At 40.0% G+C, this 25,409-nt stretch overlaps 1 protein-coding gene and 1 pseudogene across 2 annotated transcripts in view; both read right to left on the reverse strand.

The window, feature by feature from the left end:
• LIN52 (lin-52 DREAM MuvB core complex component) overlaps window positions 1–25,409 on the reverse strand; it is a 116,869-nt gene that overhangs the window by 14,726 nt on the left and 76,734 nt on the right. The gene's annotated exons all lie outside the window — the stretch shown is intronic.
• LOC142426995 (U6 spliceosomal RNA) lies at window positions 14,953–15,052 on the reverse strand (annotated as a pseudogene).

Here is a 25,409-nt window from a genome sequence, read left to right on the forward strand (position 1 = left end):
AAGAACTCAAATGTCCATTAATATGGAGGGGACTGGTGGAATACACTATGATGTAATTAGATGACAAAGGACTTGCTTGTTAGTTGCCATCAAATTGATTCTGACTATAAAAAGGAATGAAGGAGCTCCTAAATATAGTACAAAGAGACCTCCAAAACATTGATGAGTGGCAAAAGTACGTGGAGTAGGGGCAAATATGTGTATTTGCTCTGTTTTTAAAGAGACAAAGGAAGAAGTAAATTAAATGAATGAAAGGGAATGGGGATGAAAGGTAGAGATGGACGGCAGACACTTTTTTATCTTCTATTTTTTACTTCAGGATAAACAAAAAACAAACACACTGACAGGGAGCCAATTCTGACTCAGAGCCTCCCTGTAGAACCTAAGAGTCCCTGAGGCTGTACGTATGTCTCCATGGAAGCAGAAGGCCTCCTCCTTCTATCACAGAAAGATTGGTGGGTTCAGGGTTTCAACCTTTTAGCAGATTAGCAGCCTCCTGGTTAACCCACCACACAACAAGGGTTCCTTTGACTTTGGCATACTATGTACATATTTTCTATAATTAAAAAACAAAAATAGTTAAAACACACCAAAAACCCTCTAAAAACTAAAAAAGTTGAAAATGTGAATCCAAAGTTTGGTATAACCATGCAATAAAATTTTAAGTAAGTTGATAAAACATATTCTGACTATACATCCCCAGAAGCACATTTTCTTGAGCTAAAAAGGAAATCAGAAACTTTAAGCTGTATTTAAAATTCATACTCTTTTAAAGCTACTTTTACTGTAAGATAAGGAAAATAATTAAGTTAGTTACTAGGAACCAAGATTTTCAATGTGAGAGTAACTATACAACACTGTAAACCATGTTAGATAAAAAACCTTGAATCCCTATAATTTGAATTGAACATACTCGTAAGAATGGTTGATTTAATTTTTCTATTTTCAAAAAAATGTTTACACACACACACACACACACAGAGCTCAGAAGTAATGATTGTTCAGTAATAATAAACACTACTACTGGCCAGATTCCCACTAAAAGGCACCATGGCTCTTTGGAGAAATAGATGATTTTAAGTTCTGGAGAAGGAAATATATTCATCAAACCAGGAATATCCTGACATACCTTCAAGAAAGATTAGTAAGGTCACATCAAAAGACAGAGGAGCCAACTTGAAGAGGCATCTTCTAACTAAATATGGGACAGTTTTGAGAGCCCAAAAGAACAATGATTGTAACATATTGAAACACATCAAACACAAACATCCATTGCATTCTTTTTAAAAAGCCTGTGGTAGAGCATTTGACTGCAAAAAAGCCTGTAGTCAACTCATTAGTCTGAAAAGAGATAAAAGGGGGGAAAAATCTAGCATGTACCCTATTTGGATTACATTTTAGTGAAATTAAATGGTTGCTGATATTAGAATTATTAGAATGACGAAATTAGAAAACCATCACCTTGCAAACCCCAACGAAATGGAAGACCTCAGCAATGTTCACCAGGGTTTGCTAAAACTACTAACTGAAAAGTTGACCGGAGATTTTATAAAGAAAAGGATCAGACATCATCTAAACTCACTGATCATCCCTCAAACTGGGACAAACAGATGTCATGAGCTTCCTGAGGTGGAACAATAGGATGTCCATGCAACCACCTTTGAAGTATTCTTGCCAAAAGGACGGAATCTAAATTAAATTTTCTAGCTTTATCAGTTTACATCAAAGTTAGGGAGTGGGGGACATACTGAATCAGGATAAAAATCAGCCAAATAAAAAATGTGGTAACTCTTACAAGACATATAACCCTATTTTCTTCAGTTATCTAATGGGGCTGGGGTGAGCTGAGTAGTTTAGGTGTTGAGAGGATTCAAAGAGACACCTAGGATTCATGTCAAACAACTGTAGTGCATAGACTGCGTGTCTAGATTCTAATTCAAACAAACCAGCTGCAAAATACAATTGAACATGGATTATTTTATTTTGCTGGGTGAGATAAAAACAGTGCTGTTAAAAAAGACTCTAGAAAAAACAAGTGAATAATACCAAAAAATGTGATGTAAGGGGCTAGAGACAGGGCTATGACAGCAGATGTCAGCCATTCTTGAGACGGGGGATGGGTGCATGGGCTCCCTGGAGCGTTCTCTGAGTCAGTAGACGTATAAACATTTCCACAGTAAAATGAAGACCTCACCAAATGCTTCTCTTGGACTACACGTTTGTAGTACATACAGATGGACTACGTACAGTTCATCATGTATTCATAAGACCAGAAGCAACAGGAATGACTGGACTAGTGAGGGAAGAACATTCGACTAGACGGAGAACCAGGCTGGGGATAATGGACAGACAGAAGCCATGGATGCTATTTTCATCTTTAAAATCTTTGGATGAGGAGTAAATCATACACTATCAAAATATCAAAAGCAGATTATACTTGTACAGATTTTTTTAACCACCAGACTCCCCTATAGATGCAGTCTCGGAAAGCCACAGGGTAGTTCCACTGCCCAATAGGGTCACGATGAGTCTGAATTTTGCTCTTTTATGTTTGCTAGTTTTAGATACTTTTATTAGGGGCGCTTACATCTCATCACAATCCATTCATTCCTCCAATGTGTCAGGCACGTTTGCACATATGCAGCCATCATCGTTTTCAAAGCATTCTCTTCCCACCTGAGCCTGATATCAACTCCGCATTTCTTCCTGTTCCCTCCCCAGCACTCCTTCTCTCTCTCAGGAACGCTTGATAAGTTATAGATTATTTTTTCCATATCCAACATCGTCCTCCGTCGCCCCTCACCCACTTTCCTGTTATTAGTCCCCCTGGGAGGAGGTTCTAGTTGATCCTTGTGATCGATTTCCCCTTTCTCCCCCTCCCCTCCCCTAATCGTCCTGGTACCTCTACTCTCCTTGTTGGCCCTGAGGGGTGTATCTATCCTGGACTCCCGGTGTTTGTTTGTTTATGTAGTCTTAACAGCAGTCTATCACTAGGCATTTCCTTTAGTTGTACCAGAGGGTGGATTTGAACTACCAACCTTTAGGTTAACAGTGAAACACAAACCATTTACACCACTAGTTTGCCCTCAAGCAATCAACAATCATGTACACAACTGATTACCACACTAATATACTACTTCACCTGGTGGATCTGAACTCTGGATTTCATTATTCACTCGCAGTGCCCAAGAACTCCCTGGATGGTGAAGACAGTCTGCCACTGGCTGCTAATCTAAAGGTTGGCGGTTTGAACTTACCCAGAAAATCTCTAGAAGAAAGAGGCCTGGCTTCCATAAAGGTTACAGCTAAGAAAACCCTATGGAACAGTTCTACTCTACAACAGGGTAACATCAACCTTGAAGGTAACGCTTGTAAAAAATGCAATAAGCTTTAATTGAAAAAAAAAAAGAAGAAGCAGTTTTTCCTCTAAAACCATAAGAAACTAAAGAGACAACAATTATGGTCTTCACTTAATTATGATTTTTTAAAGCATAACATCAAAATCAGGTTAGAACTGATGTGTCTAGATGATGGACCTACTTAAGAAGTCCCAGGCAGTGTTTAATTTCTTTCTGAGTAGAAGTAATTAACCTTCTGTATTTTCAAAGTATCTTATTTTGAAGGTCCTACACAATCTTATGTACAACACTCACAACTTATTTTAACACAAAGTATCCTCAGAAAGGAAATGACATTACCCTGCATATAATAAACTGTATCACTGGAGCTCCAGAGCTTAACCTGCACAAGGTTGCAAACACAGGGCCACTGAATCAATCCCTACCTACAGCAACCCTTGAAGATAGGGTAGAACCACTCCTGTAATTCTTTACCGGAGTAGACAGCCTCAACTTTCTCCCATGAAGCTGCTGGAGTAGACAGCCTCAACTTTCTCCCATGAAGCTGCTGGTGGGCTTGAACCACTGACCTTATGATTAGCAGCCCAACACTTAACCCACTACACCACAAGAGGTCCTTTTGTATATAGTTAATCTAAAATAAATAGGTGTTGAATGAAAGAATACTCTTTTTTTTTAAGAATAGACTCTTATACTGACATATTACCCAGCCTCTTTGATTTTGTCTCCAGTTGTCAGTAGTCCTAATTAATTTCTAACAGAGGAAGTACGGTTTTATTTTATTGTAATATGATCATAAAGTATATTTATTTATTACCATAAAGTAAAACAAATTAGACAAGAGGAGGAAGAGGTAGCAAAAGGGAAGACAACTGCTCTTCAAGAACAATGACCAACAAAGGGAGAGATGAAAACGTTCAACCTAAGGATTAGGAATGTCACCCAATGGCAACTCTTCCTCTGTTGTTTGTCATACACTCTGCTCAATGCTGAGGTTATAACACAATCCTTACCTTTTAGAGTCTTGAGATACCAGTCTGGGAAGTAAGTATCAAACGACTTCAAAAAAATCTATGAGACTAGTATGCAATACATTATGAGGGCAAAATAAAAAATAATTAATTATGTAAAAGGAAAAGCTTTGGAAAGTTGGGGAACACCTACACTCGTGTTAACTTTTTAAAGCCTTCTAACTAGATGTAGAACAAAACTTGAAAATCAGTCAATCAATCAATCAATCAGGCTTAGTGGTCAGAGCCTTGGGGAGCCTCTGAGGTTAGTCTCAAGTCTGGAAATGAACTAACCCCCATGGCTCAATTTTTAGCCAAACGATAAGATTATAAGGGAAACAGTAACACTGGGGAGTTGTGTACAATTTAGAATAAACAACCACTTGAGGTCCAAAGGGCAGCATTTACCCACAGACAACATTCAGATGGGTTAGGAAAGAGGATGAATGGAAACAGGAAACCAAGGGTAAGTGATGTTTCATTGTGGGGATCACAATGTGTATGAATTGTTAAATGGAAAACAGCCCTACTCTATAAATGTACATTCAATTAACTTTTTAAAAATCATTTTATTGGGGGCTCATAAAATTCTTATCACATCCATACATTCATCCGTTGTGTCAAGCACATTTGAACATTTGTTGCCATCATCATTCTCAAAACATTGGCTTTCTACTTGAGCCCTTGATATCAGCTCATTTCCCCTTCCCTCCCCGTGTGATATCAGCTCCTCATTTCCCCTTCCCTCCCCGCGCCCCCTCCCTCATGAACCCTTGATAATTTATAAATTATTATTTTGTCATATCTTATACTGCCCGACATCTCCCTTCACCCACTTTTCTGTTGTCCATCCCCCAAGGAAGAGGTAATATGTAGATCCTTGTAATCGGTTCCCCCTTTCTACCCCACCTTCCCTGTACCTTCCAGGTATCGCCACTCTCACCACTGGTCCTGAAGGGGTCATCTATCCTGGATTCCCTGTGTTTCCAGTTCCTATCTGAACCTATGTACATCCTCTGGTCTAGCCAGATTGGTAAGGTAGAATTGGGATCATGATAGTGGGATGAGGAAGCATTTAAGAACTAGAGGAAAGTTGTATGTTTCATCGTTGCTACCCTGCACCCTGACTGGCTCATTTCCTCCCTGCTACCCTTCAGTAAGGGGGTATACAGTGTCCTACAGATGGGCATTGGGTCTCCACTCTGCACTCACCCTCCTTTACAATGATAGATGTTGTGTTCTTTGATGTCTGATAATTGATCCATTTGACACCTCATGCTCACACAAGCTGGTGTGCTTCTTCTATGTGGGCTTTGTTGCTTCTGAGTTAGATGGCAGCTTGTTTACCTTCAAGCCTTTAAGACCCCCAGACGCTATAACTTTTGATAGCCGGGCGCCATCAACTTTCTTCACCACATTTGCTTATGTACACATTTGTCTTCAGTGATCATATTGGGAAGGTGGGCACCCATGGATATGACTTTTTTGTTCTTTGATGTCTGATACCTGGTCCGTTCTACACCTCATGGTCATACAGGCTGGTGTGCTTCTTCCATGTGGGTTTTGATGCTTCTGAGCTAGATGGCTGCTTGTTTACCTGCAAGCCTTTAAAACCCCAGAAATTATATCTTTTGATAGCCGGACACCATCAGCTTTCCTCAAGACATTTGTTTATGCACACATTTGTCTTCAGTGATCATGTTGGGAAGGTGTGCATCATGGAATGCCAATTTAATACAACAAAGTGTTCTTGCATTGAGTAAGTACTTGAGTGGAGGGGTCCAATGTCTATCTGTTGCCTTAATACTAAATCTATAAATATATGCATGTAGATCTATTTCCCCACCACCTTATATAAATATATTTATATATGTACATATCTATATTTAGACCTCTATAAATACCCTTTGTCTCCTAGTTCTTTCCTCTATTTCCTTATACTTTCCTCTTGTCCAACTATCATGCTCAGTCTTCATTTGGGTTTTGGTAATTTCGCTCAGTTACATTGCTCTTGCTGAATGCCTATCAGGTCTCTCACACCCTCCTTGACACTAATTTTGGATCACTTGCTCTCTTGTCCCTGGGTTGGTCAACACCACCTCCTTACCCCCGCCTCCCCGTCTCCCATGTCCCTCTGAAACGATCGGTCCCATTGTTTTCTCCTCCCGACTGTTTATCCAACCTATCTTATCTAGATAGATCCACAGAAATAATAATATGCACCAAAAAACAAGGCACAGCAAGACAAAGTGACAAAAGAGAACACAACGATGACAACAAAAGAAAACCAATGACCCAGAAAAGAACGAATTAATTTAAGAAAAAGAAAAACAATTTAAATTTTAAAAAGAAAGAAAAACCTGTAAATAGATCAAGGTCTGATTTTTGACCTTTAGGCATGTCCTCCAGTCAAGTCCAAAGGGGTGCCATCCTCTGACCCCAGTCTATCCTTTGTACTCCCTCGGGAGCTCCCTGCTCTGCTCCCTCCCCGTTGTTCTGCTGCACACCTTTAGTGTTTTGCTTTGGGTCAGTCCTGGCCAATCCCGACACTGAGTCTCCAGTGTTGTCCCCCATAGGGCCATGGGCCAGCGAGGGACATAGTGTCTCACACTGGGATCAGCCATATGGTTCACTCTGTAAATTGGCTGTTCGGAGTGGGGATATTGTCCTCCAGGCTTGGTGGGCCAGGATGTGCTCCACAATCTCTTCCTCCCCATTTATTTGCTCCCATGTGCTCTAATAGACATGTCCCTTTCCTCTAGCTGCAGCTTCAGTACCGTCCTCTAAGGTAAATTCTTCTGGGGGAAGGGGCAGTTTCAATTAACAAAAATTTAAAAATTAAATAAATAAAACATTTTCACTAGATCCCGGGCTGAAATGCAAGTGAGCATTATGAAATTGAACCTTAAAACAAGTTCCAGCCGAACCCTTAACCACTAACCCCTATCCCTAACCCTAATCCTAACCCCAAACCCCTATCCCCTAACCCTAACCCTAAACCTAACCCTACCGCTACCCCTACCCCTAGCCCTAACCCTAACCCCTAAAAAAAAAAAAAAACAACAAGTTCCAGCCAACCCACTGCCGAGATGATCTTGACTCATAACAACCCTACAGGGCAGAGTATAACTGCTGCGGTGGGTTTCTGAACTCAACTCTTTACTGAGTAGAAAGCCACATCTTTCTCCCTCGGAGAGGCTAGTGGCTTCGAACTGCTGACCTTGCTGGTAGCAGTCCAACATGTAATCATTACACTACCAGGGTACCCTTAAACCAGAATTCCACAAAGTTTCTAGTACATACGAAAGCAGTAAAGGCATGGATGATCCTGCTTTTAAGAAACTAAAATAAATTTAGCCTATTTCAAACCCTGGCCAAAACAAAACCTGTCTGGGTGGCACAAACAGTTAAGCATTTAGGCATCTCTGAAGAAAGGCCAGGCAATCTATTTCCATAAAGTCACAGGCACTGAAAATCCTATGGCAGGTAGTTTTACTTTGACACATACAGGGTTGCCATGAGTCAGAATCGATGTGACAGCCATTGGTGCTAGTAAACCAAATAGAGCCATTCCTCATCATATGTGTCAGGGAAAGAAGCAGTGAAAGCCAATAGCTAAACCACAATTAAATCAAGTGACTTGTTTCTAAGTTTAGTTTTCTCTCAATGCTACAGTTTTCGTGGAATTTACAAAAACAGAAATTTCATCTTGACTTTTATTTAAAAGCTTATTTATTGGGGGAGGGGGTAGAAAGAAAAGAGCTGATACAGAGGGCTCAATAGAAAGTAAATGTCTATGAGGACAAACGTGTACATAAGCAAATGTGGCGAAGAAAGCTGATGGTGCCCGGCTATCAAAAGAGATAGTGACTGGGGTCTTAAAGGCTTGAAGGTGAACAAGCGGCCATCTAGCTCAGAAGCAACAAAGTCCACATGGAAGAAGCACACCAGCCTGTGCGATCACGAGGTGCCAAAGGGATCAGGTATAAGGCATCATCACACACACAAAAAAATCTTACCATAGTGAATGAAGGGGGAAGTGCAGAGTGGAGACCCAAAGCCCATTTGTCGGCCACTGGAGATCCCCTCACAGAGGGGTCTAGGGGAGGAGATGAGACAGTCAGGGTGCGATATAGCACCGATGAAGAATACCGCTTTCCCCCAGATCCTGGATGCTTCCTTCCCCGCAGCTACCATGATCAGATTTCTACCTTGCAAGTCTGGAAAGAGCAGAGGTTGTACACTGGTGCAGATAGGAGCTGGAGGCACAGGGAATCCAGGGTGGATGATACCTTCAGGACCAGGGCTGTGAGGGGCGATACTGGGAGAGTAGAGGGTGAGTGGGTTGAAAAGGGGGAACCGATTACAAGGATCTACATGTGACCTCCTCCCTGGGGAACGGACAACAGAAAAGGGGGTGAAGGGAGACGCCAGATAGGGCAAGATATGACAAAATAATAATCTATAAATTATCAAGGGCTCCTGAGGGAGGGGGTAGCGGGGAGGGAGGGAAACAAAAAGAGGACCTGATGCAAAGGGTTTAAGTGGAGAGCAAATGCTTTGAAAATGATGAGGGCAAAGAATGTACACATGTGCTTTATACAATTAATGTTATGTACATGTATGGATTGTGATAAGAGTTGTATGAGCCCCTAATAAACTGCTTAAAAATAAATAAATAAATTATGCATCACTAGTACAATAAATAAATAAATTTAAAAAAAAGTAAATGTCTAGAAGAGAATGAAGGCAACATATGTACAAACATGCCTGATTCAATTGATGTATGGATTGTGGTAAGAGCTCCCAATAAAAGTATTTAATAATATTTTTTTAAAAGGAAAAAAAGAGCTTATTTATCATTAATTGAAAAACCCAGGCTAGAGGATACTATCTCACCAACTTGTGCTGATCAAATCAACCTGACTTCTTCTTGTTAGGTGCTGCTGAGTGGGTTCCGACTCCTATTGTCCTTATGTATAACCAGCCGGTCATCCTACAGTAGATGTTTGAGCTTACTGTTGCAGCCACTGTGTTAATCTACTTCATTTTCACAGACCCTCAACTTTGCCAGGCATGATGTACATACTTAAGGATTGGTTCCAAGTAAGCAAGATGAAGTCTTGTCATCCTTGCTTCCTTTGGCTGTATTTCCCCATCACCCCTATCTTCTTGATTCCAGGACATTCACATTCCTCTAAACAAACATATCTGACTAAATCTTATATTTTGGGGAAAGAGACTAGTTTTCTTAATTTGCTAAAGATGACTTATTGGATTCATGTGTGAATAAAAAGCAACTCTGCCAGTCAGAAACCTATTGCTCTTGCAGGTAAAGATGTAGATTCTTAGGAGTAATAGAATATAGGTATCTCAGTCCAATTTGGTGAAGAAGATCCTAATTCTGGTAAGTAAAAAACTCCCTAAAAAAATAAACAGCCCACTTTACAACTGATGTATGTATATGTATGGATTGTGATAAGAGTAGTATGAGTCCCTAATAAAATGTTAAAAAAAACCTTTAAAAATGAAATAAATAAATAAACAGCCCACATATTGTGACCATGAGCTGTCGAAGGGATCAGGTATCAAGCATCAAGGAACATAAAATCATATCATTGAAAATGTGGGTGAGTGCAGAGTGGAGACTCAAAGCCCAAGGGTAGCCAACCGGACACCCCTTGCTGAGGGGTTGTGGGAAAGAGATGAACCGGACAGGGTGCAGGGTAGCAACAATGAAACATATAACTTTTCTCTAGTTCTTGAATGCTTCCTCTCCCCCCACTATCATGATCCCAAAACTACCTTGCAAATCTGGCTAGACCAGAGGATGTACATTGGTACAGATAGCAACTGGAAACACAGGGAATTCAGGACAGATGACTCCTTCAGAACCAGTGATGAGAGTGGTGATGCCTGGAGGGTGGAGAGAATGTAGGGTAGAAAGATGGAACTGATTACAGGAATCTACAATATAGCCTCCTCCCTGGGAGAGGGACAGCAGAGAAGAGGGCAGGGGGAGACATCAGACAGTGTAATATATGACAAAATAATAATAATATATGAATGATGGCGCATTCACGGGGAGGGGGGAGGGGTAGGAAGGGGGAAAATGAGCAGCAGATATTAAGGGCTCAAGTACAAGGCAAATGTTTTGAGAATGATGATGGCAACAAATGTACATATATTCTTGACACAATGGATGTATGTATGGATTGTGATAAGAATTGTACGAGCCCCCAATAAAACGATTAAAAAAATAAACAGAATTTACTTGAAGGCCAGAATTCCTACCATTAATCACACTCTTTGAACTACTTTACTTTCTTAGAATTTATCCGTGTCCATCTTGAGCTACTGGGTATATTGCTTCATTTGTACAATCAATCGTATGCCTATAAGAAATTAGTTTCTATGCTGTTCAGCATCTCAAGGGTATAAACGTTTTTTAACATATCATGCTGAGCAGAAACAAGAATATATTTCTGAGCTTTAAAGCACCTACAACAACAAAAGAAGACTAATCGTTTTAATTTAGCTCCAAGAAAGCCAATTAGCTGTCAATGGATTTAGAATAAGCCATCCCTCACACCATGCTAGCTCAAGTTATGAAATATCAAACTCTAGAGTCCCCTGAAATGGAATCCAACAGTAAGAGTGACATTGTTTTGCTTGTCCAGTCCTAACGCTAATGACTCAAAAACTCATAAAGCTAAGACGAGGAAGAGGAAGCACCAAACACCTGAGTCAGAACCAACTTGATGGCACCATAAACAACCGAATGATGTGCAATGCATTCATACTAAGTGAAACCTATACCTGAGCGTTCTACTATAAATCTCATCACATACTATACAAGCACACCTCTAACTCAAAACCAAAACTGGGTGATGACACAAGAAACTTTTATGTGAAAGTTAAGAACATCATCATTTATAGCAGCCTCAAAGTGGAAAACAACACAAATATTCATCACCGGATGAATGGAAAGACAAAATACGATAACAAAGTATATTATATCCATGCAATGGAATATTAGTAAGGAATAAAAAAGAATGAAATTCTCATGCATGCTTGGATAAGGATGAATCTTGAAAACAGAATGCTATGTCACGAAGATCTCAGTCAAAAAGACCATATAATCACACTGCATGAGCTCATCTATAGGAAATAACCAGAAGAGCTAACTTACAGAGACAGAAAGTAGGGTTCATGGTTCCCTAGGGCTGGGGTGAGGGGCAACAAGGGGGTCAGAAGAAATGAGGATTGATGACTAAGGTGGTACAAGATTTCAAATTAGACTGCTAACAGCTACATAGTTCTGTGAGTATACTAAAAACTCTGTGAGTATACTAAAAACTCTATGGTAAAAGAATTATAACTTAATAGCACTGTTTTTAAGATGGTGATATGTAGAATTGAGCAAAAATTAAAAGTTGAGTAATAAAGGGTTCTTTGGGTTCAAGCGAAAGCCTTAATAAACAGAATTCCAAGGCACCAAAGCCTACATTTCTGACTAAAGACAGACATTGATCTTGACAATGTTCTTACTAAATAACTGCCTGAAAATCTAACCAATCCAAGTTCTTGGCAAAACAAAACAGAACAAAATGTGGAAGTTGGAACATTATTATCTTATACCTTAATATAAAATATATGTTATAAACTCAATTGTTCAAGTAACACCAGTTTGTTTCTATGACACATTGCTTTGGGAAACACACACACTATATATACTTTGAATTAAAATTACCATAAGTATAGTACTTAGATTAGTTAAACACTGAATAATTATTTGAAAAACATTCCCTTTGCTTAATGACTACATATTCATCCCAGGAAGTCAGGATGGAAATAGATCTAATATAAGTAGATTAGATTTATGTGTGGCTTAAATGCACAAACATTTAACAAAGCTGTATATTTAAACATACTAAAATCCATGAAATGAAAGATTAGTGTTGCTATGAAAACGAAATAATCCTCAGTATATGTAAATAATTGATTAAATGTAATAACTGAATCAGCAATCCTAGCTAAGAAACGTAATGAAAATGACTTCATTTATAGAAAAAGCATTTAACTGTGGACTTTCTATTGTGCCCTACTCTGAAGACACCAAGAATAATATATTGATAGCAGTTTCTTTTTAAAAATAGCTCATCCAATCTGCATTTATTGAACACAACTATTTATAAAGATTAGCCATTCTCAATCCTTTTGCATTTTTAGTGTGAAGAGATGAAAATACTAAGAAAATGAAGAAAATAATTTCATTAAAAGTCAACATCAAGTTATTCCTAGGGTATAACAACATCCCACAATGTCCATCTCCAAAACCAAACTCCCAGCCATCGAGTTGATGCTGACTCATACCAACCTTATCAGACGGGCAGAGCTAGCACCGCCCCTGTGGGTTTCCGAGACAGCGACTCTTTCCTGGAACAGAAGGCCAGGGCTTTCTTCCAAGGAGCAGTTAGCAGGCCAGTGCATAACCACTGCACCACCAGTGGTCCATAAGCACAGCCACAGTTGCCTTTCAGTCCTGTGTGGCTATTTGAATAGAACACTTTTCTGGTCTGAACACATTTGCTCTAACTTTCAATGGTGGTGGTCTGGTATTAGGCCGTTTACTATTATTCAAAAAGAGTTGCATCCTATTCCACATACCACATGATGCCACCAGTTCAGTTCAAAGTTCTCTCTAATATCACTATGGTGTTAATGTGAATACTACACATTGATCAGAAATTAATAGCATACTCAGTGAGATGTTTGTAGTATTCAATGGTTAAAAACCACAATTGCTGACATTTCTAAATAATGACTACATTATGGGTACTAGCAAAGTACTGAACATGTAATATCATCATATAAAATTCTCCTAGCAGCCTATCAGTTGGCACCACCTACTCCCATGTTCTAAGTCGAGGCACAATTCTCCAGGAGAGTCTACAACTTGTTCAAGATCATAGAGCTAGCTAATGGGCAGGGTTGGAAGAGCTCGACAGCACAGAGGTTAAGCGCTCGTCGGTCGGCAGTTTAAATCCACCAGCTGCTCCATACGGATTTACAACCTTGGAAACTCTGGAGTAATTCCCATCTGTACTACTGTCACAATAAATTGGAATTAACTGGCAAGTGGGAGACAGGATTAAAATTCAAGTAGCCTTACCTTCAAGCTTGTGCTCTTAACCACTCTGCAGCAGCCCTCTCCGCATGGTCCCTGACCTCAAGAGTTTTCACGCTACAGATAATATGTGCCTTTATAAAATGATCCTTGCTCAACAAAGAAATGTACAGGAGCACAAAGAGGGTTACGGACATAGAGCATCCCAGGGAAAAGAAACAGCATTCAGTAGTTCACATGTCCCCGGGATAAACTACCTCCGAAACATCAGTACAGTCTGCTGTGAGAACTGAGAGACACGAGACTAATTGCTCTAGGTTAGTGTTTCAATTTCAGGTCGATACAAATTTAGACTTGGCTCATAAAAATTGTTCACCATGATTTGTCTTTTTATTTCTTTATTTTTATTATTATTTAAAAAACCTTTTTATTAAAAAATGTCAATAGTTTTTGTTTCTCTTCTGACTCATGGCATTCATTTAAACATTTTAAAATGTCAACATTTTCTAAGTTTTTACAAATGTTTTATAATTTTTTTGGCTAGATGTATCTATAAGTACCTTATATCCTTATTGTTGTTATATAAGACTCTTCGGTAAAAAATATTTTCTAATAGTATGTTTCTGTGAACAAAATACTTTTTTTGGTTAATGTTTTCTTTATCCCTAATTACATTGAAATGAAAGACCAGAGGAGAAATCGATGCATTTGAACTATGGTGCTGATGAAGAATACTGAAGGTGCCGTGGACTGCAAAAAGAACAAAACAATCTGTCTTGGGAGAAGTCCAGCCAGACTGCTCCTTAGAAGTAAGGATGGTGAGACTTCATGTCTCGTGCTTTGGACATGTTGTCTGGAGAGACGAGTCCTGCAGAAGGACACCATGCCTGGCAAAGCAAAGGGGCAGGGAAAAAGAAGACGACCCTGGACGAGATGGACTGACACTGGCTGCCACAACGGGCTCAAGCAGAAGAACCATTGTGGAGCTGGTGCAGGACCAGGCAGTGATTTGGTCTGTTGCACACAACGTCGCTATGAATAAGGAACTGACTGGACAGCACCTGACAACAACGTTAATTATAACTAGCTCTACTTCAACGCTGACACATTCTACCCAACACTGCTGTTTCTCTAGTCAGATATACCACTTGGTAAAACACCAAATTTGCATTATGAGTTGTGTTTGGATAAACCCCAAACATTTGCTTTGCATATGTATGTATGTCAAGCAAGAGGGATGAAGTGATAGCAGCATCTCTGATTCTTTTGTACAATATTTCCAGATGACTGAAAGTGATGCATCTATTTTTAGATGCAATTTGAGTGCAAAATGTTGAGTCCCCAAAATGGTGAAAATTAATCAAGAAACAGGTCTAGAACAAAGAACACTTCTTTTTTTTTTAAGCTTGCAAACAGATTTTAATAATTGCTGTCAATAAGGCTTAAACCTGTAAAAAATATGGAACGCTTCACGAATTTGCGTGTCATCCTTGCGCAGGGGCCATGCTAATCTTCTCTGTATCGTTCCAATTTTAGTATATTCTAAAGAACGACTGTCTCACACTTTATCTCCACAACCACTACCATTGATTTTTTTTCCCTTGGCAAACACACTAAAAATTAATTACGTTGCATTTGATATACAATATGTATTTATTTACATTTTAATTGTTCTATATTACTTAAATAAGACTATTTTTATGTTATTGGTCATTAATGCATCTCACTGTGAATGCTATTGAGTGATTAAAAAAAAGAGTGCTCTTTCCATCCTCTGGCTCTCATGTGTCTGAACGAGCACTACTCGATCAAATCTAAAGCCCACCGTCACAAAGTCAATTCTCTCTCAGAGTAACCCTATCTAGTTTCTAAGACTCTGTGGGTGGATACAGTGACCATTGAGCCAAAATCCTGGCGTTTACATTTAATGAACGACTACATCTCCTGCTATTCTCACACACATACCAACTACTCAGGAACCACCAACATTTTCCCCAAATGTACCATGTGACTTAGTATTTTTGTACATGGAGATGTTATTTTAATTTTTTAAATTAAATCACTTTATCGGGGGCTCTTACAATGCTTATCGCAATCTATATAGACATCCATCGTGCCAAGCACATTTGTACATTTGTTGCTCTCATCATTCTCAAAACATTTGCTTTCTACTTGGCACCCTTGGTATCAGTTCCTCATTTTTTCCCTTATTCACCATCCCCCTATCCCCCATAAATCCTTGATAATTTATAAATTATTATTATCTTGTGTTATTTTAACTCTTTAGACTGGTTCATCATTCTTTTCTTCTTTTCTATCGCTATACTGCTTCATGTCTGCCTGGCAAATTTTTATGTAATCTGCAACTTCCAGTTTCAAGTGGCCTACACTGTGAAGCCTTTCCTGATGGCCTTACACAAGCATGGTTGATTTCCACTTCACACCACAAACCTGTTATAAACTTCTTTTACAACGAACTACAATCATCTGAACACATTTGTCTATCACTGGAAGATGAGTTATCCAAAGATGCCTTGTTTATTTCTGGGACCCTGGAACTTAAGTGCCTGGGGCATAATATAAGCTTAATTAAACATTGTGAAACAACTGAACTACATGAATGTATACTAAAAGGAGCACTCTACTCTGAGAGATTTCTTCAACTATATTGAACAATTTATGCATGAAAGAATTTTTTTCCCTGTGTTGCTTCAAAAGTAACAACTGTAGCTATAAATTACAGAGAAATAGGAAAAAAGGTACAATTCTATTGGGACAATTCTTTTTTTTTTTCCTGAACCTTAAAGATCATCTAACAGCACCTTTTTAAAAAAATCATTTTATTGGGGCTCATACAACTCTTATCACAATCTATACATGCATCAATTATGTAAAGCACATTTGTACATTTGTTGCCCTCATTCTCAAAACATTTGCTCTCCACTTAAGCCCTGGCATCAGCTCATTTTTCCCCTCCATCCTTGTTTCCCCCTCCCTCATGAATCCTTGATAATTTATAAATTATTATTTTGTCATATCTTACACTGTTCGACGTCTCCCTTTACCCACTTTTCTGTTGTCCATCCCCCCAAGGAGGAGGTTATATGTAGATCCTTGTAATCAGTTCCCCCTTTCCATCTCACCCTCCCGGTATCGCCACTTTCACCACTGGTCCAGAAGGGATCACCTACCCTGGATTCCCCATGTTTCCAGTTCCTATATGCACCAGTGTACATCTTCTGGACTAGCCATATTTGTAAGGTAGAATTGGGATCATGATAGGGGGGGAGAAAGCATTTAGGAACTAGGGGAAAGTTGCATGTGTCATCGTTGCTACACTGCACATTTACTGGTTTGTCTCCTCCCTACGACCCTTCTGTAAGGGGATGTACCTACAGATGGGTCTTGGGTCCCCACTCTGCACTCCCCCCAATTCACAATGATTTTATTTTTTGTTCTTAGGACAATTCTTATAGTCTAACAATGAAAAGGAACTCCCTAGCATGGGAAAGGTTCAAGTGGCTACTGGATGAGAGAGAGGCTTATGATGCTGTGGAGCAGTGGTTCTCAACCTTCCTAATGCCACGACCCTTTAATACAGTTCCTCATGTTGTGGTGACCCCCACAAAATTATTTTCATCGCTACTTAATAACTGTCATTTTGCTACTGTTATGAATCGTGCCACACTTGTGAAAGGGGTTGTCACCCACAAGTTGAGAATCGCTGCTGTAGAGAGAGAAAATAAACACAGAAATAAGACTGAGGCTCCTTAGATGTCACCCAAACCCAGAAGCTAGAGTACAAGGAAGCGAGGATAATCTTTTGGGAAGAAAGGCACCATACTTGTTAGAATTGGGGAGTAAAGATGACAAAAATTAAGAGAAAGGACTTCAGCTACTAAGAGAAAGAGAGAAAAGGGTTCATTCAAGATGGTATAGATATTCTTAGCAAAGTAGAATTTCTCTTAAAAGGAGAGAAGAATATTGAACTGGGGATATGAAGAAAGACATGGTAAAACTCAAGGTCAATGTGACATCCTAGATAGGGAAATCGTTTTACTTTCCAAGGCCTTTTAAAACAGGGAATTTCATACTTCTATACAATTTTAAACATTCTCCTCTAAAAATTCTTCCCATTATCTGACCCAAACCATTCAGGCATCAGATTATTTGTACTCTAAATGATGTGTGGATAAGGGATTATTTTTTCCATCAGAATATTTACTAATTGAAGGCAAGTACTGATAGCATTGCTGTTTCTGTGAATGAAAGTTAACTGCAACAAAAGGGGAATAAAAGGTTAGGAATAAACAGAAATATTATGAAAATGGGACAATTCAACATAGATATGAGCTGGTTATTTTGTAGCTCTTCTGTAGAAAGTAAATAGAATCCTTAAGTTTTATAGTTGAATACACTATTTGAAATCATGTAATCCAAACTTTCACCCAATCCCAAACAGCAAATAGTAACTTTTCAAAGCCAATCACGGATGTCTACTAGTGATTACCAGTGATGAGGAATTTCAGTACTTTCCAAAACGCTGTTTATTTTCTAGATGCTTGGGAAGTTCTTCTTTGACATTGTGTCAAAAAAAATCAACCTCTCTCTAACTTCCCCATTGTTCTCTGGAACAGGACAAGGATCAATGCCTATAGTTCAAGGCAGACAAAATGGGATGTAACGAGTCTAATCACAAGTAAGGAAAACAGGTGAAGTATCAGGGATGACTAAGTCAATAGCCAGCTGTTCCTGAATACGTTTAAGAGCAATGGAAGTAACCCCTTATTATCCACCTTGACTGTTTCATTTAAACCCAAAGGATTTATAAAAATTGTGTAATTCTTTTGTGATGGCAGATAGTCAGTATTTCTTCAGATGAAACACACAATGGCCAAAATAACATGAGATTCTCTAACCAAACATAGACAATTTATTAAAAAGACAAGTGACAGCTCAACACTCTCCTCGGGAACATTTGTCACCTACGCCTTTATCCTTCAGGGATTTGAGTTGAATGACAGTTGCTGTAGGTTGGTAATTAGTTTTTCTTTATTTTTCTTTTTAAAGAATAGGAGATCAACGTTGGCCTCTTCCCCAGGAGAGACCCTAGACTGAGTGGTCTGGGGAATATTTGCCTTGATCAGATTTGCTCTATGACTCCTGAATGTATGCACCCCCCAGCAACACCTGCTATCCACACAAGCCACCCAGGACCAGCAGAAAGAGGAGTCATCAATTCTATCCTCCCCAGAGAGATCACCCAGGCCTACTGCTAAACGTACAATTCAATGCCATTTTAAAGAGCAAAATTCCACCCGCCAAAACCAACCTGCTACCAGACATGGATGTTTAGAGGCCTCAAGCTGGGATCGACTCCACAGCGGTGAGTAATAATGAAAATTAACAGAGTACTTTATTTTCCTCTCCAAACTCAGTTGGTAATCCAAGCAAATACCCATCCAAGTCCCTCTTACTCATATAATCCAAGGGAAAGGTAAAGAAGGGAGGAAAATTCTTAAATTGTGTCACCAACATATTGCTAACAGGATGAGTCTTGGGTTTTCCACCAAGGGGTGGAAACAGTGAATTGTTTATTCTGGGTTGAGACTCATTTGGGCACAGAGATGTTTACAAAACAAAAACTAAAAATATGTAAGCAATCATATTTTAATTCAAGGTAATTTCTTCTTTACATAAACAAAAGGAGGCAGAGAGCTTTTATTTCTGCCTATTTATTTGAGTTGACTGTTTTGGTTTATTTTTCTATGAAATGTTATTAAACCTTGTTTCTGTAAATGTTAAAATATATAGCTTTCTTTCCTATTGACCCATTTCACTTTTTAAAAAAGAACTTTTTAAACTAAAGGTATAAGTAAGTATACATGTTTCGAAAATAAAATAATTCTACCAGGTTAAGAAAACCTGCTGTTCTTTCATTAACTCCAGCAGCAACTACTTTGGGCCTGTTTAGAACAGGCATCTCAATCAATATAAAGTGATTATTTTACATTATGTCTCTAAATAACTAAATATGCCCGGGTTGCCTGTTCAATTGAGGTTGATTGTTCAATTGAGGTATTATCTGTTGAATTCCTCAAATGTAGGAAATGATGACTTTGCCTTTTTTTTCAATCCCCACACATGCAAATATCTCATCTCCTAGCTTCTTAAGAATTATAAATAGTAACCTTACTTAAGTCAATAGTTCCTACAATACTATGAGCATATGAATGCTAATTACAACTATGAGGCTTGGTGGCACAGTGGTAAAATGCTCAGCTGCTAACTAAAAAAGCCAGCAGTTTGAATCCACCAACTGCTCCACAGGAAAAAGATGTGGCACTCGGTTTCCATAAAGATTTACACTCTTGGAGATCCTGAAGGATGAGCAGGGATGAGTTCTAGTCTTTCCTATAAGGTCATTATGACTCAACATAAACCTGATAGCAATTCATTTTGAAAGTCTTTGCTGGGGCAGAAAAAAAAAAAAAAGTCTTTGCTAAGCTACGAACTACCGTATATAGTCGTGTATATGCCGAGTTTTTCCAGCACATTTTTAATGCAGTTTTTGTGGTAAAATTAGGTGCCTCGGCTGATATTCAGGTCGGCTTATACTCGAGTATATGCAGTATTACTTTTATTTTCTTGGATATCTTTTTGTTTTGTTTTTTAGTGTGCTAGGTTTTCTCTGCACTCATATCTAATTCAGCCATACATTCTATACCTACATACTGCTTAAATCTTGAAATATAAATTTACCAAGTTCATCTTTCTAAGGAACTCGTAACCTGGTCTGACAGCCCTCTACCTGGCACATCTCGATCTTCCTAGGATGCCTCCTCCCATCACCCTGGAAAGTCCTTCTATCCTGTACCCACTTCATTATCTTCCCTGGTTTACTCCCAGTCTGGAAGAAGCATGTCTTCCAGTAGTGCCTGAGAGTTTATGAGGGAGTCAGTATTTTTACATCTTCCAACTCTAAACATGGTATTTTCACTTGTCACTTGGTATGGTAGCCTAGTTTGGAAATCATGTCCCTGGAAAAATTTTGACAGCACTGTTCCTAATAGCTACAATATTGAAGATTTTGATTCCCAATCTTTTGTATGAGACCTAATTTTTTAAATCTCTCTTTTCTAGAAGTCTAACAGATCTTCTTTTCCCTCGGGGTTCTGAATTTCACAACTGGCTCTTCAGTACGGGCCTGCTTTCATCTATTTTGCTGGCCCTTAGCAGGACTACTCAGGCTGGAAAATTCCATCCTTCAATTGTGGGAAGATTTTGAATTATTTCTTTAATGGCTTCCTTTCTGTTTTCCCTCAACTCTCTTTCTAGAACGCCTATCATTCAAATTGCAGCTACTCTAAGTTAGTCCTTCCCAGCACCTATCTTCCCCGCATCACCCTTCCAACAACCACTTTTTCTGGGAGGTTATTTCCACTTTACCTTTCAAAACTTCAATGGAGTTTTTCATTATTAATTTTTACAAGCCCTTTCCTAGTCTCTAAATGGCCATTTAAAAATAGCACACTGCTAATAACATCTTACCTTTATCTTTATGAGGCTATTAATAAGATTGCTTTACAGTCTGATTTTTTGGCTTTGTTTTTACATAGTCTGCATCTCCACTCCGCCCCCACCCCCACCAAGTTGATTCCTTTTTGAGTTTTGGCCTGCCTTTATTTTTTCACCTTAGGGTCTTTTTCCTCAAATGTTAGTAATATCTAGCCCACCCCCAATGTAAGAGCAGGAGCCTAAAAAGCTACCTGAAAACTCTTAGGGTAAGAGATGGACTTGCCAGCTGTGAGCTGCACTGCAGCATGACTAGGTGTTTATCTGTAGAACTTCCAATGTCAAGGTCGTTATGACTTTCCTCGGGGGCTGGTCAGATTCCCCAGAAGTCTCTTCCAATTCAAGTGAAGGATGAAGGCCTGGCTGTGGAGGGAGGGGTGGTTTCGACATACAGCGTGCATAATTCACTACACTTTCAGGATAGCACCCCCACTCTCAGTTGTCCTGCTCTCTCTCATTTGAGAAACCCTCTTTTTCACTGTTTCCAGCTAATCCAGCTCCCATTGTCTAATGGGGTAACACAAAGGCAGAGATCTAGGCATCTGACTGCTCTTTATGTTTGTGATCTCCTAGCTCCCTCTGGCCCTAAAACCACCCAGCTTTGGGCTTTTTCTCTCTTGCAGACTGAAATGGCTTGGTTCTTGGCTTTCCTCTCTTTACAGCAGTGGTTCTCAACCTGTAGGTCAAGGCCCCCTTTGGGGGGAGGGGGCTAGTGACCCTTTCACAGGGGTCACCCGGTTTATAACAGTAACAAAATAACAGTGATGAAGTAGCAAAGAAAATAATTTGCTGATTGGGGGTCAACACCATTTGAGGAGGAACTGTATGAAAGGGTCGTGGCATTAGGAAAGTTGAGAACCACTGCTCTTGAGTGAGAGAAGTTTTTCCACATGCTTCCCAGCTTCCAAAATGTTGTGGCTGTACTGGGAGGGCTTGCTTTACCTGACTTTAGCACATTCTATATAGCCACAGTTGTCAAAACTGCCTGGTAATGGTACAATGACAGATACTCAGAACAATGGAAAAGAACTGAAAACCCAGAAATAAAATCATCAGCATACAGACAACTGATCTTTGATAAGGGCCCCAAAAATATCAAATGGGAAGCAGATGCCAGCTTTAACAAGTGGCGCTGGATAAAATGGTTATTTACTTGCAGAAAAATGAAGCAAGACCCTTATCTCACTCCGTGCACAAGAATAAACTCAAGGTGGATCACAGACCTTGAAGTTAAACCCCAAACTATTAGGGCTATCGATGATGCAATTGGAATCAACTTGAGAACTTTGGCAGAGGGAATACACAGGCTATCAGAAATAGGGAAGGACACAAACACAGATGAGGCACAAATTGACAAATGGGATATACTGAAGATAAAACACCTGTGTACATCGAAAGAATTCACCAAGAGAGTAATAAGAGAGTCCACCGACTGGGAAAACATCTTTAGCAATGACACATCAAACAAAGGCCTTATTACTAAAATCTACAAAAATCTGATAGCTTCCAAAAAGAAAAAAAAAACTAATTGCCCACTTGAGAGGTGGACAAAGGACTTGAACAGAAGTTTCACAGGGGCAGAAATCTGAATGGCCAACAAACATGAGAAAATGTTCCCGATCTTTAGCCATAAGAGAAATGCAAATTAAAACAACAATGTGGTACTACCTGACACCCTCAAAGGTAGCCCAATTCAAAAAATCAGAAAGCAACAAGTATTGGAAGGGCTGTGGGGAGATAGGAACTCTCATCCACTGCTGGTGGACCTGTAAGAATGTACGACCACTATGGAAATCGATCTGGCGATACCTAAAACAGATGGAAATCAAGTTACCATACGACCCAGCAATCCCCCTACTGGGCATATACCCAGAAGAGGCAAGAAACAAACCAAGACCAGACATCTGTGGTCCAATGTTCATTGCGGTACAGCTCACAATTGCAAGGAGTTGGAAGCAACCCAAATTTCCATCAACTGACAACTGGATTAAAAAACTGTGGTATATACATACAATGGAGTACTACGTATCGCTAAAAAGCAATGATGAATGCATGAAGTACATCACTGCATGGGAAGAACTGGAGGAAATCATGCTAAGTGAAGTAAGTCAGGCACAGAAGGACAAGTACAACATGAATCCGCTGAGGTAAGCGTTTAAAAAAATGCAAAAGGGGCATAAAGAAAAAGCTACTGTATACAAACATTCTTGGGGTGAGGACTGTGTAGTATGGCAGGGACCAGATCAAATCCAGGGATGTACATTGTAGACAACTGGGGAGGAGGTGGGGAAAGGAAAAAAAAATGCTGAAAAAAGGGAAGAAAAGGGTAGCTGGGGCACAGGGCACTAACCCACCCAAGGGGAGGGTGTTGTTTATATCTCCACAGGGAAAGAGGGACCAGACTTCAACCCAGTGCCCCAGGTATGAATGCAACATTCCGGCATGGAGTAGGGAACCAGTGGAGAGGTCTGGAGAGTTGGCCCCAGTAACAAATACTAAGTGGATGCCTGCCCCTCCCCCCAGAAGAATTTATTTCAAAGGATGGCATTGAATCTGCAGCTCTGGGAGAGGGACATATCTGATCAGAGCACACGGGAGCAGATGAAGGGGGAGTAAGAGAGAGTGAAGCACATCCTGGCCCACCAGGCCTTGAGGACGATGACCCCAATTAGAGCAGCCAGTCCACACAGAGGACCACATGGCCAACCCCACTATGAGACATGACGCCCCTAACTGACCCATGGTCCTGCGGGGCACAGCACCAGAGACACAATGTAAGAATTGCGCCCGACCTGATCCCACCACACCGAGGCAAAGCACTGGGGGAGTGCAGTGGAACAGCAAGGGAATGGATAGACAAAGTCCCCAGGGAATGCTGAAGGTGAACTTTGGGGCTAGGGCGTGGTGCCTCAACAGACTGGACTGGAAAACACTCTTAAAGGCCAAAAACGAGCCTTGAACTAACTACAAGCTTTTCTTTCTTGTGTTTTGTTTTGTTCTTTGTCAGTGGTTTGTTGCATATTGTTGCTTGGTTTTGCTCTGTCTTGTTTTTATGCATGTTATTATCTCCACAGGTCTGTCTAAATAAGATAGGCTGGATGAATAATCTAGAGGAGAAAACAATGGGACCAACAGTTCCGGGGAACATGGGATAAGGGGAGGTGGGGGGAAAGGGTAGTGGTGTAAACAAACCCACGGACAAGGGAACAACAAGTGATCCAAATTGGTGGTAAGGTGGGTGTGGGAGGCCTGGTAGGGCATGATCAAGAGTAATGTAATGAAGAGGTATTGCTGAAACCCAGGTGGGGACTGGGCATGATAGTGGGACAGGAGAAAAGTAAAGGGAAATAGAGGAAAGAGCTGGGAGGCAAAGGGCATTTATAGAGGTCTAGCTAAAGAGATGTACATATGCAAATATATTTATATATGAGGATGGGGAATAGATCTATGTGCCTATATTTATAGGTTTAGTATTAAGGTAGCAGAAGGACATTGCGCCTCCACTCAAGTACTTCCTCAATGCAAGAATACTTTCTTCTATTAAATTGGCATTCTATGATGCTCACCTTCCCGACACCACCGCTGAAGACAAAGTGGGTAAATAAACAAATGTGTTGAAGAAAGCTGATGGTGCCCGGATATCTAAAGATATAGCGCCTTGGGTCTTAAAAGCTTGAGGATAAACAAGTGGCCATTTAGCTCAGAAGCAACAAAGCCCACATGGAAGAACACATCAGTCTGTGTGATCATGAGGTTCCAAAGGGATCAGTTATCAGGCATCAAAGAACAAAAAATCATATCATTGGGTGTACATCTCCATGATACGATTACTGAGGACAAATGGGTGCATAAACAAATATGGTGAAGAAAGCTGGCGGCCATCTAAGCTCAGAAGCAACAAAGCCCACATGGAAGAAGTACACCAGCCTATGCGATCAAGAGATGTTGAAGGGATCAGGTATAAAGCATCATCAGAACAAAAAAATCGTACCATAGTAAAGGAGGGGGACCAAAAGCCCATTTGTCGGCCACTGGAGATCCCCTTGCAGAGGGGTCTAGGGGAGGAAATGAGCCAGTCAAGGTGTGATGTAGCACCGATGAAAAATACAACTTTCCTCTAGTTCCTAAATGCTCTCCCCCTCCACCCCCAACACACACTATCATGATCCCAATTCTACCTTGCAAGTCTGGCAAGACCAGAGGATGTACACTGGTACAGATAGGAATTGGAAACACAGGGAATCCAGAGCGGATGATACCTTCAGGGCCAGCGGTGTGAGTGGCAATACTGGGAGGGTAGAGGGAGAGTGGGTTGGAAAGAGGGAAGTGATTACA

The sequence above is a fragment of the Tenrec ecaudatus genome, chromosome 14 (assembly GCF_050624435.1).
Source record: "Tenrec ecaudatus isolate mTenEca1 chromosome 14, mTenEca1.hap1, whole genome shotgun sequence".
Classification (NCBI taxonomy): domain Eukaryota; kingdom Metazoa; phylum Chordata; class Mammalia; order Afrosoricida; family Tenrecidae; genus Tenrec; species Tenrec ecaudatus.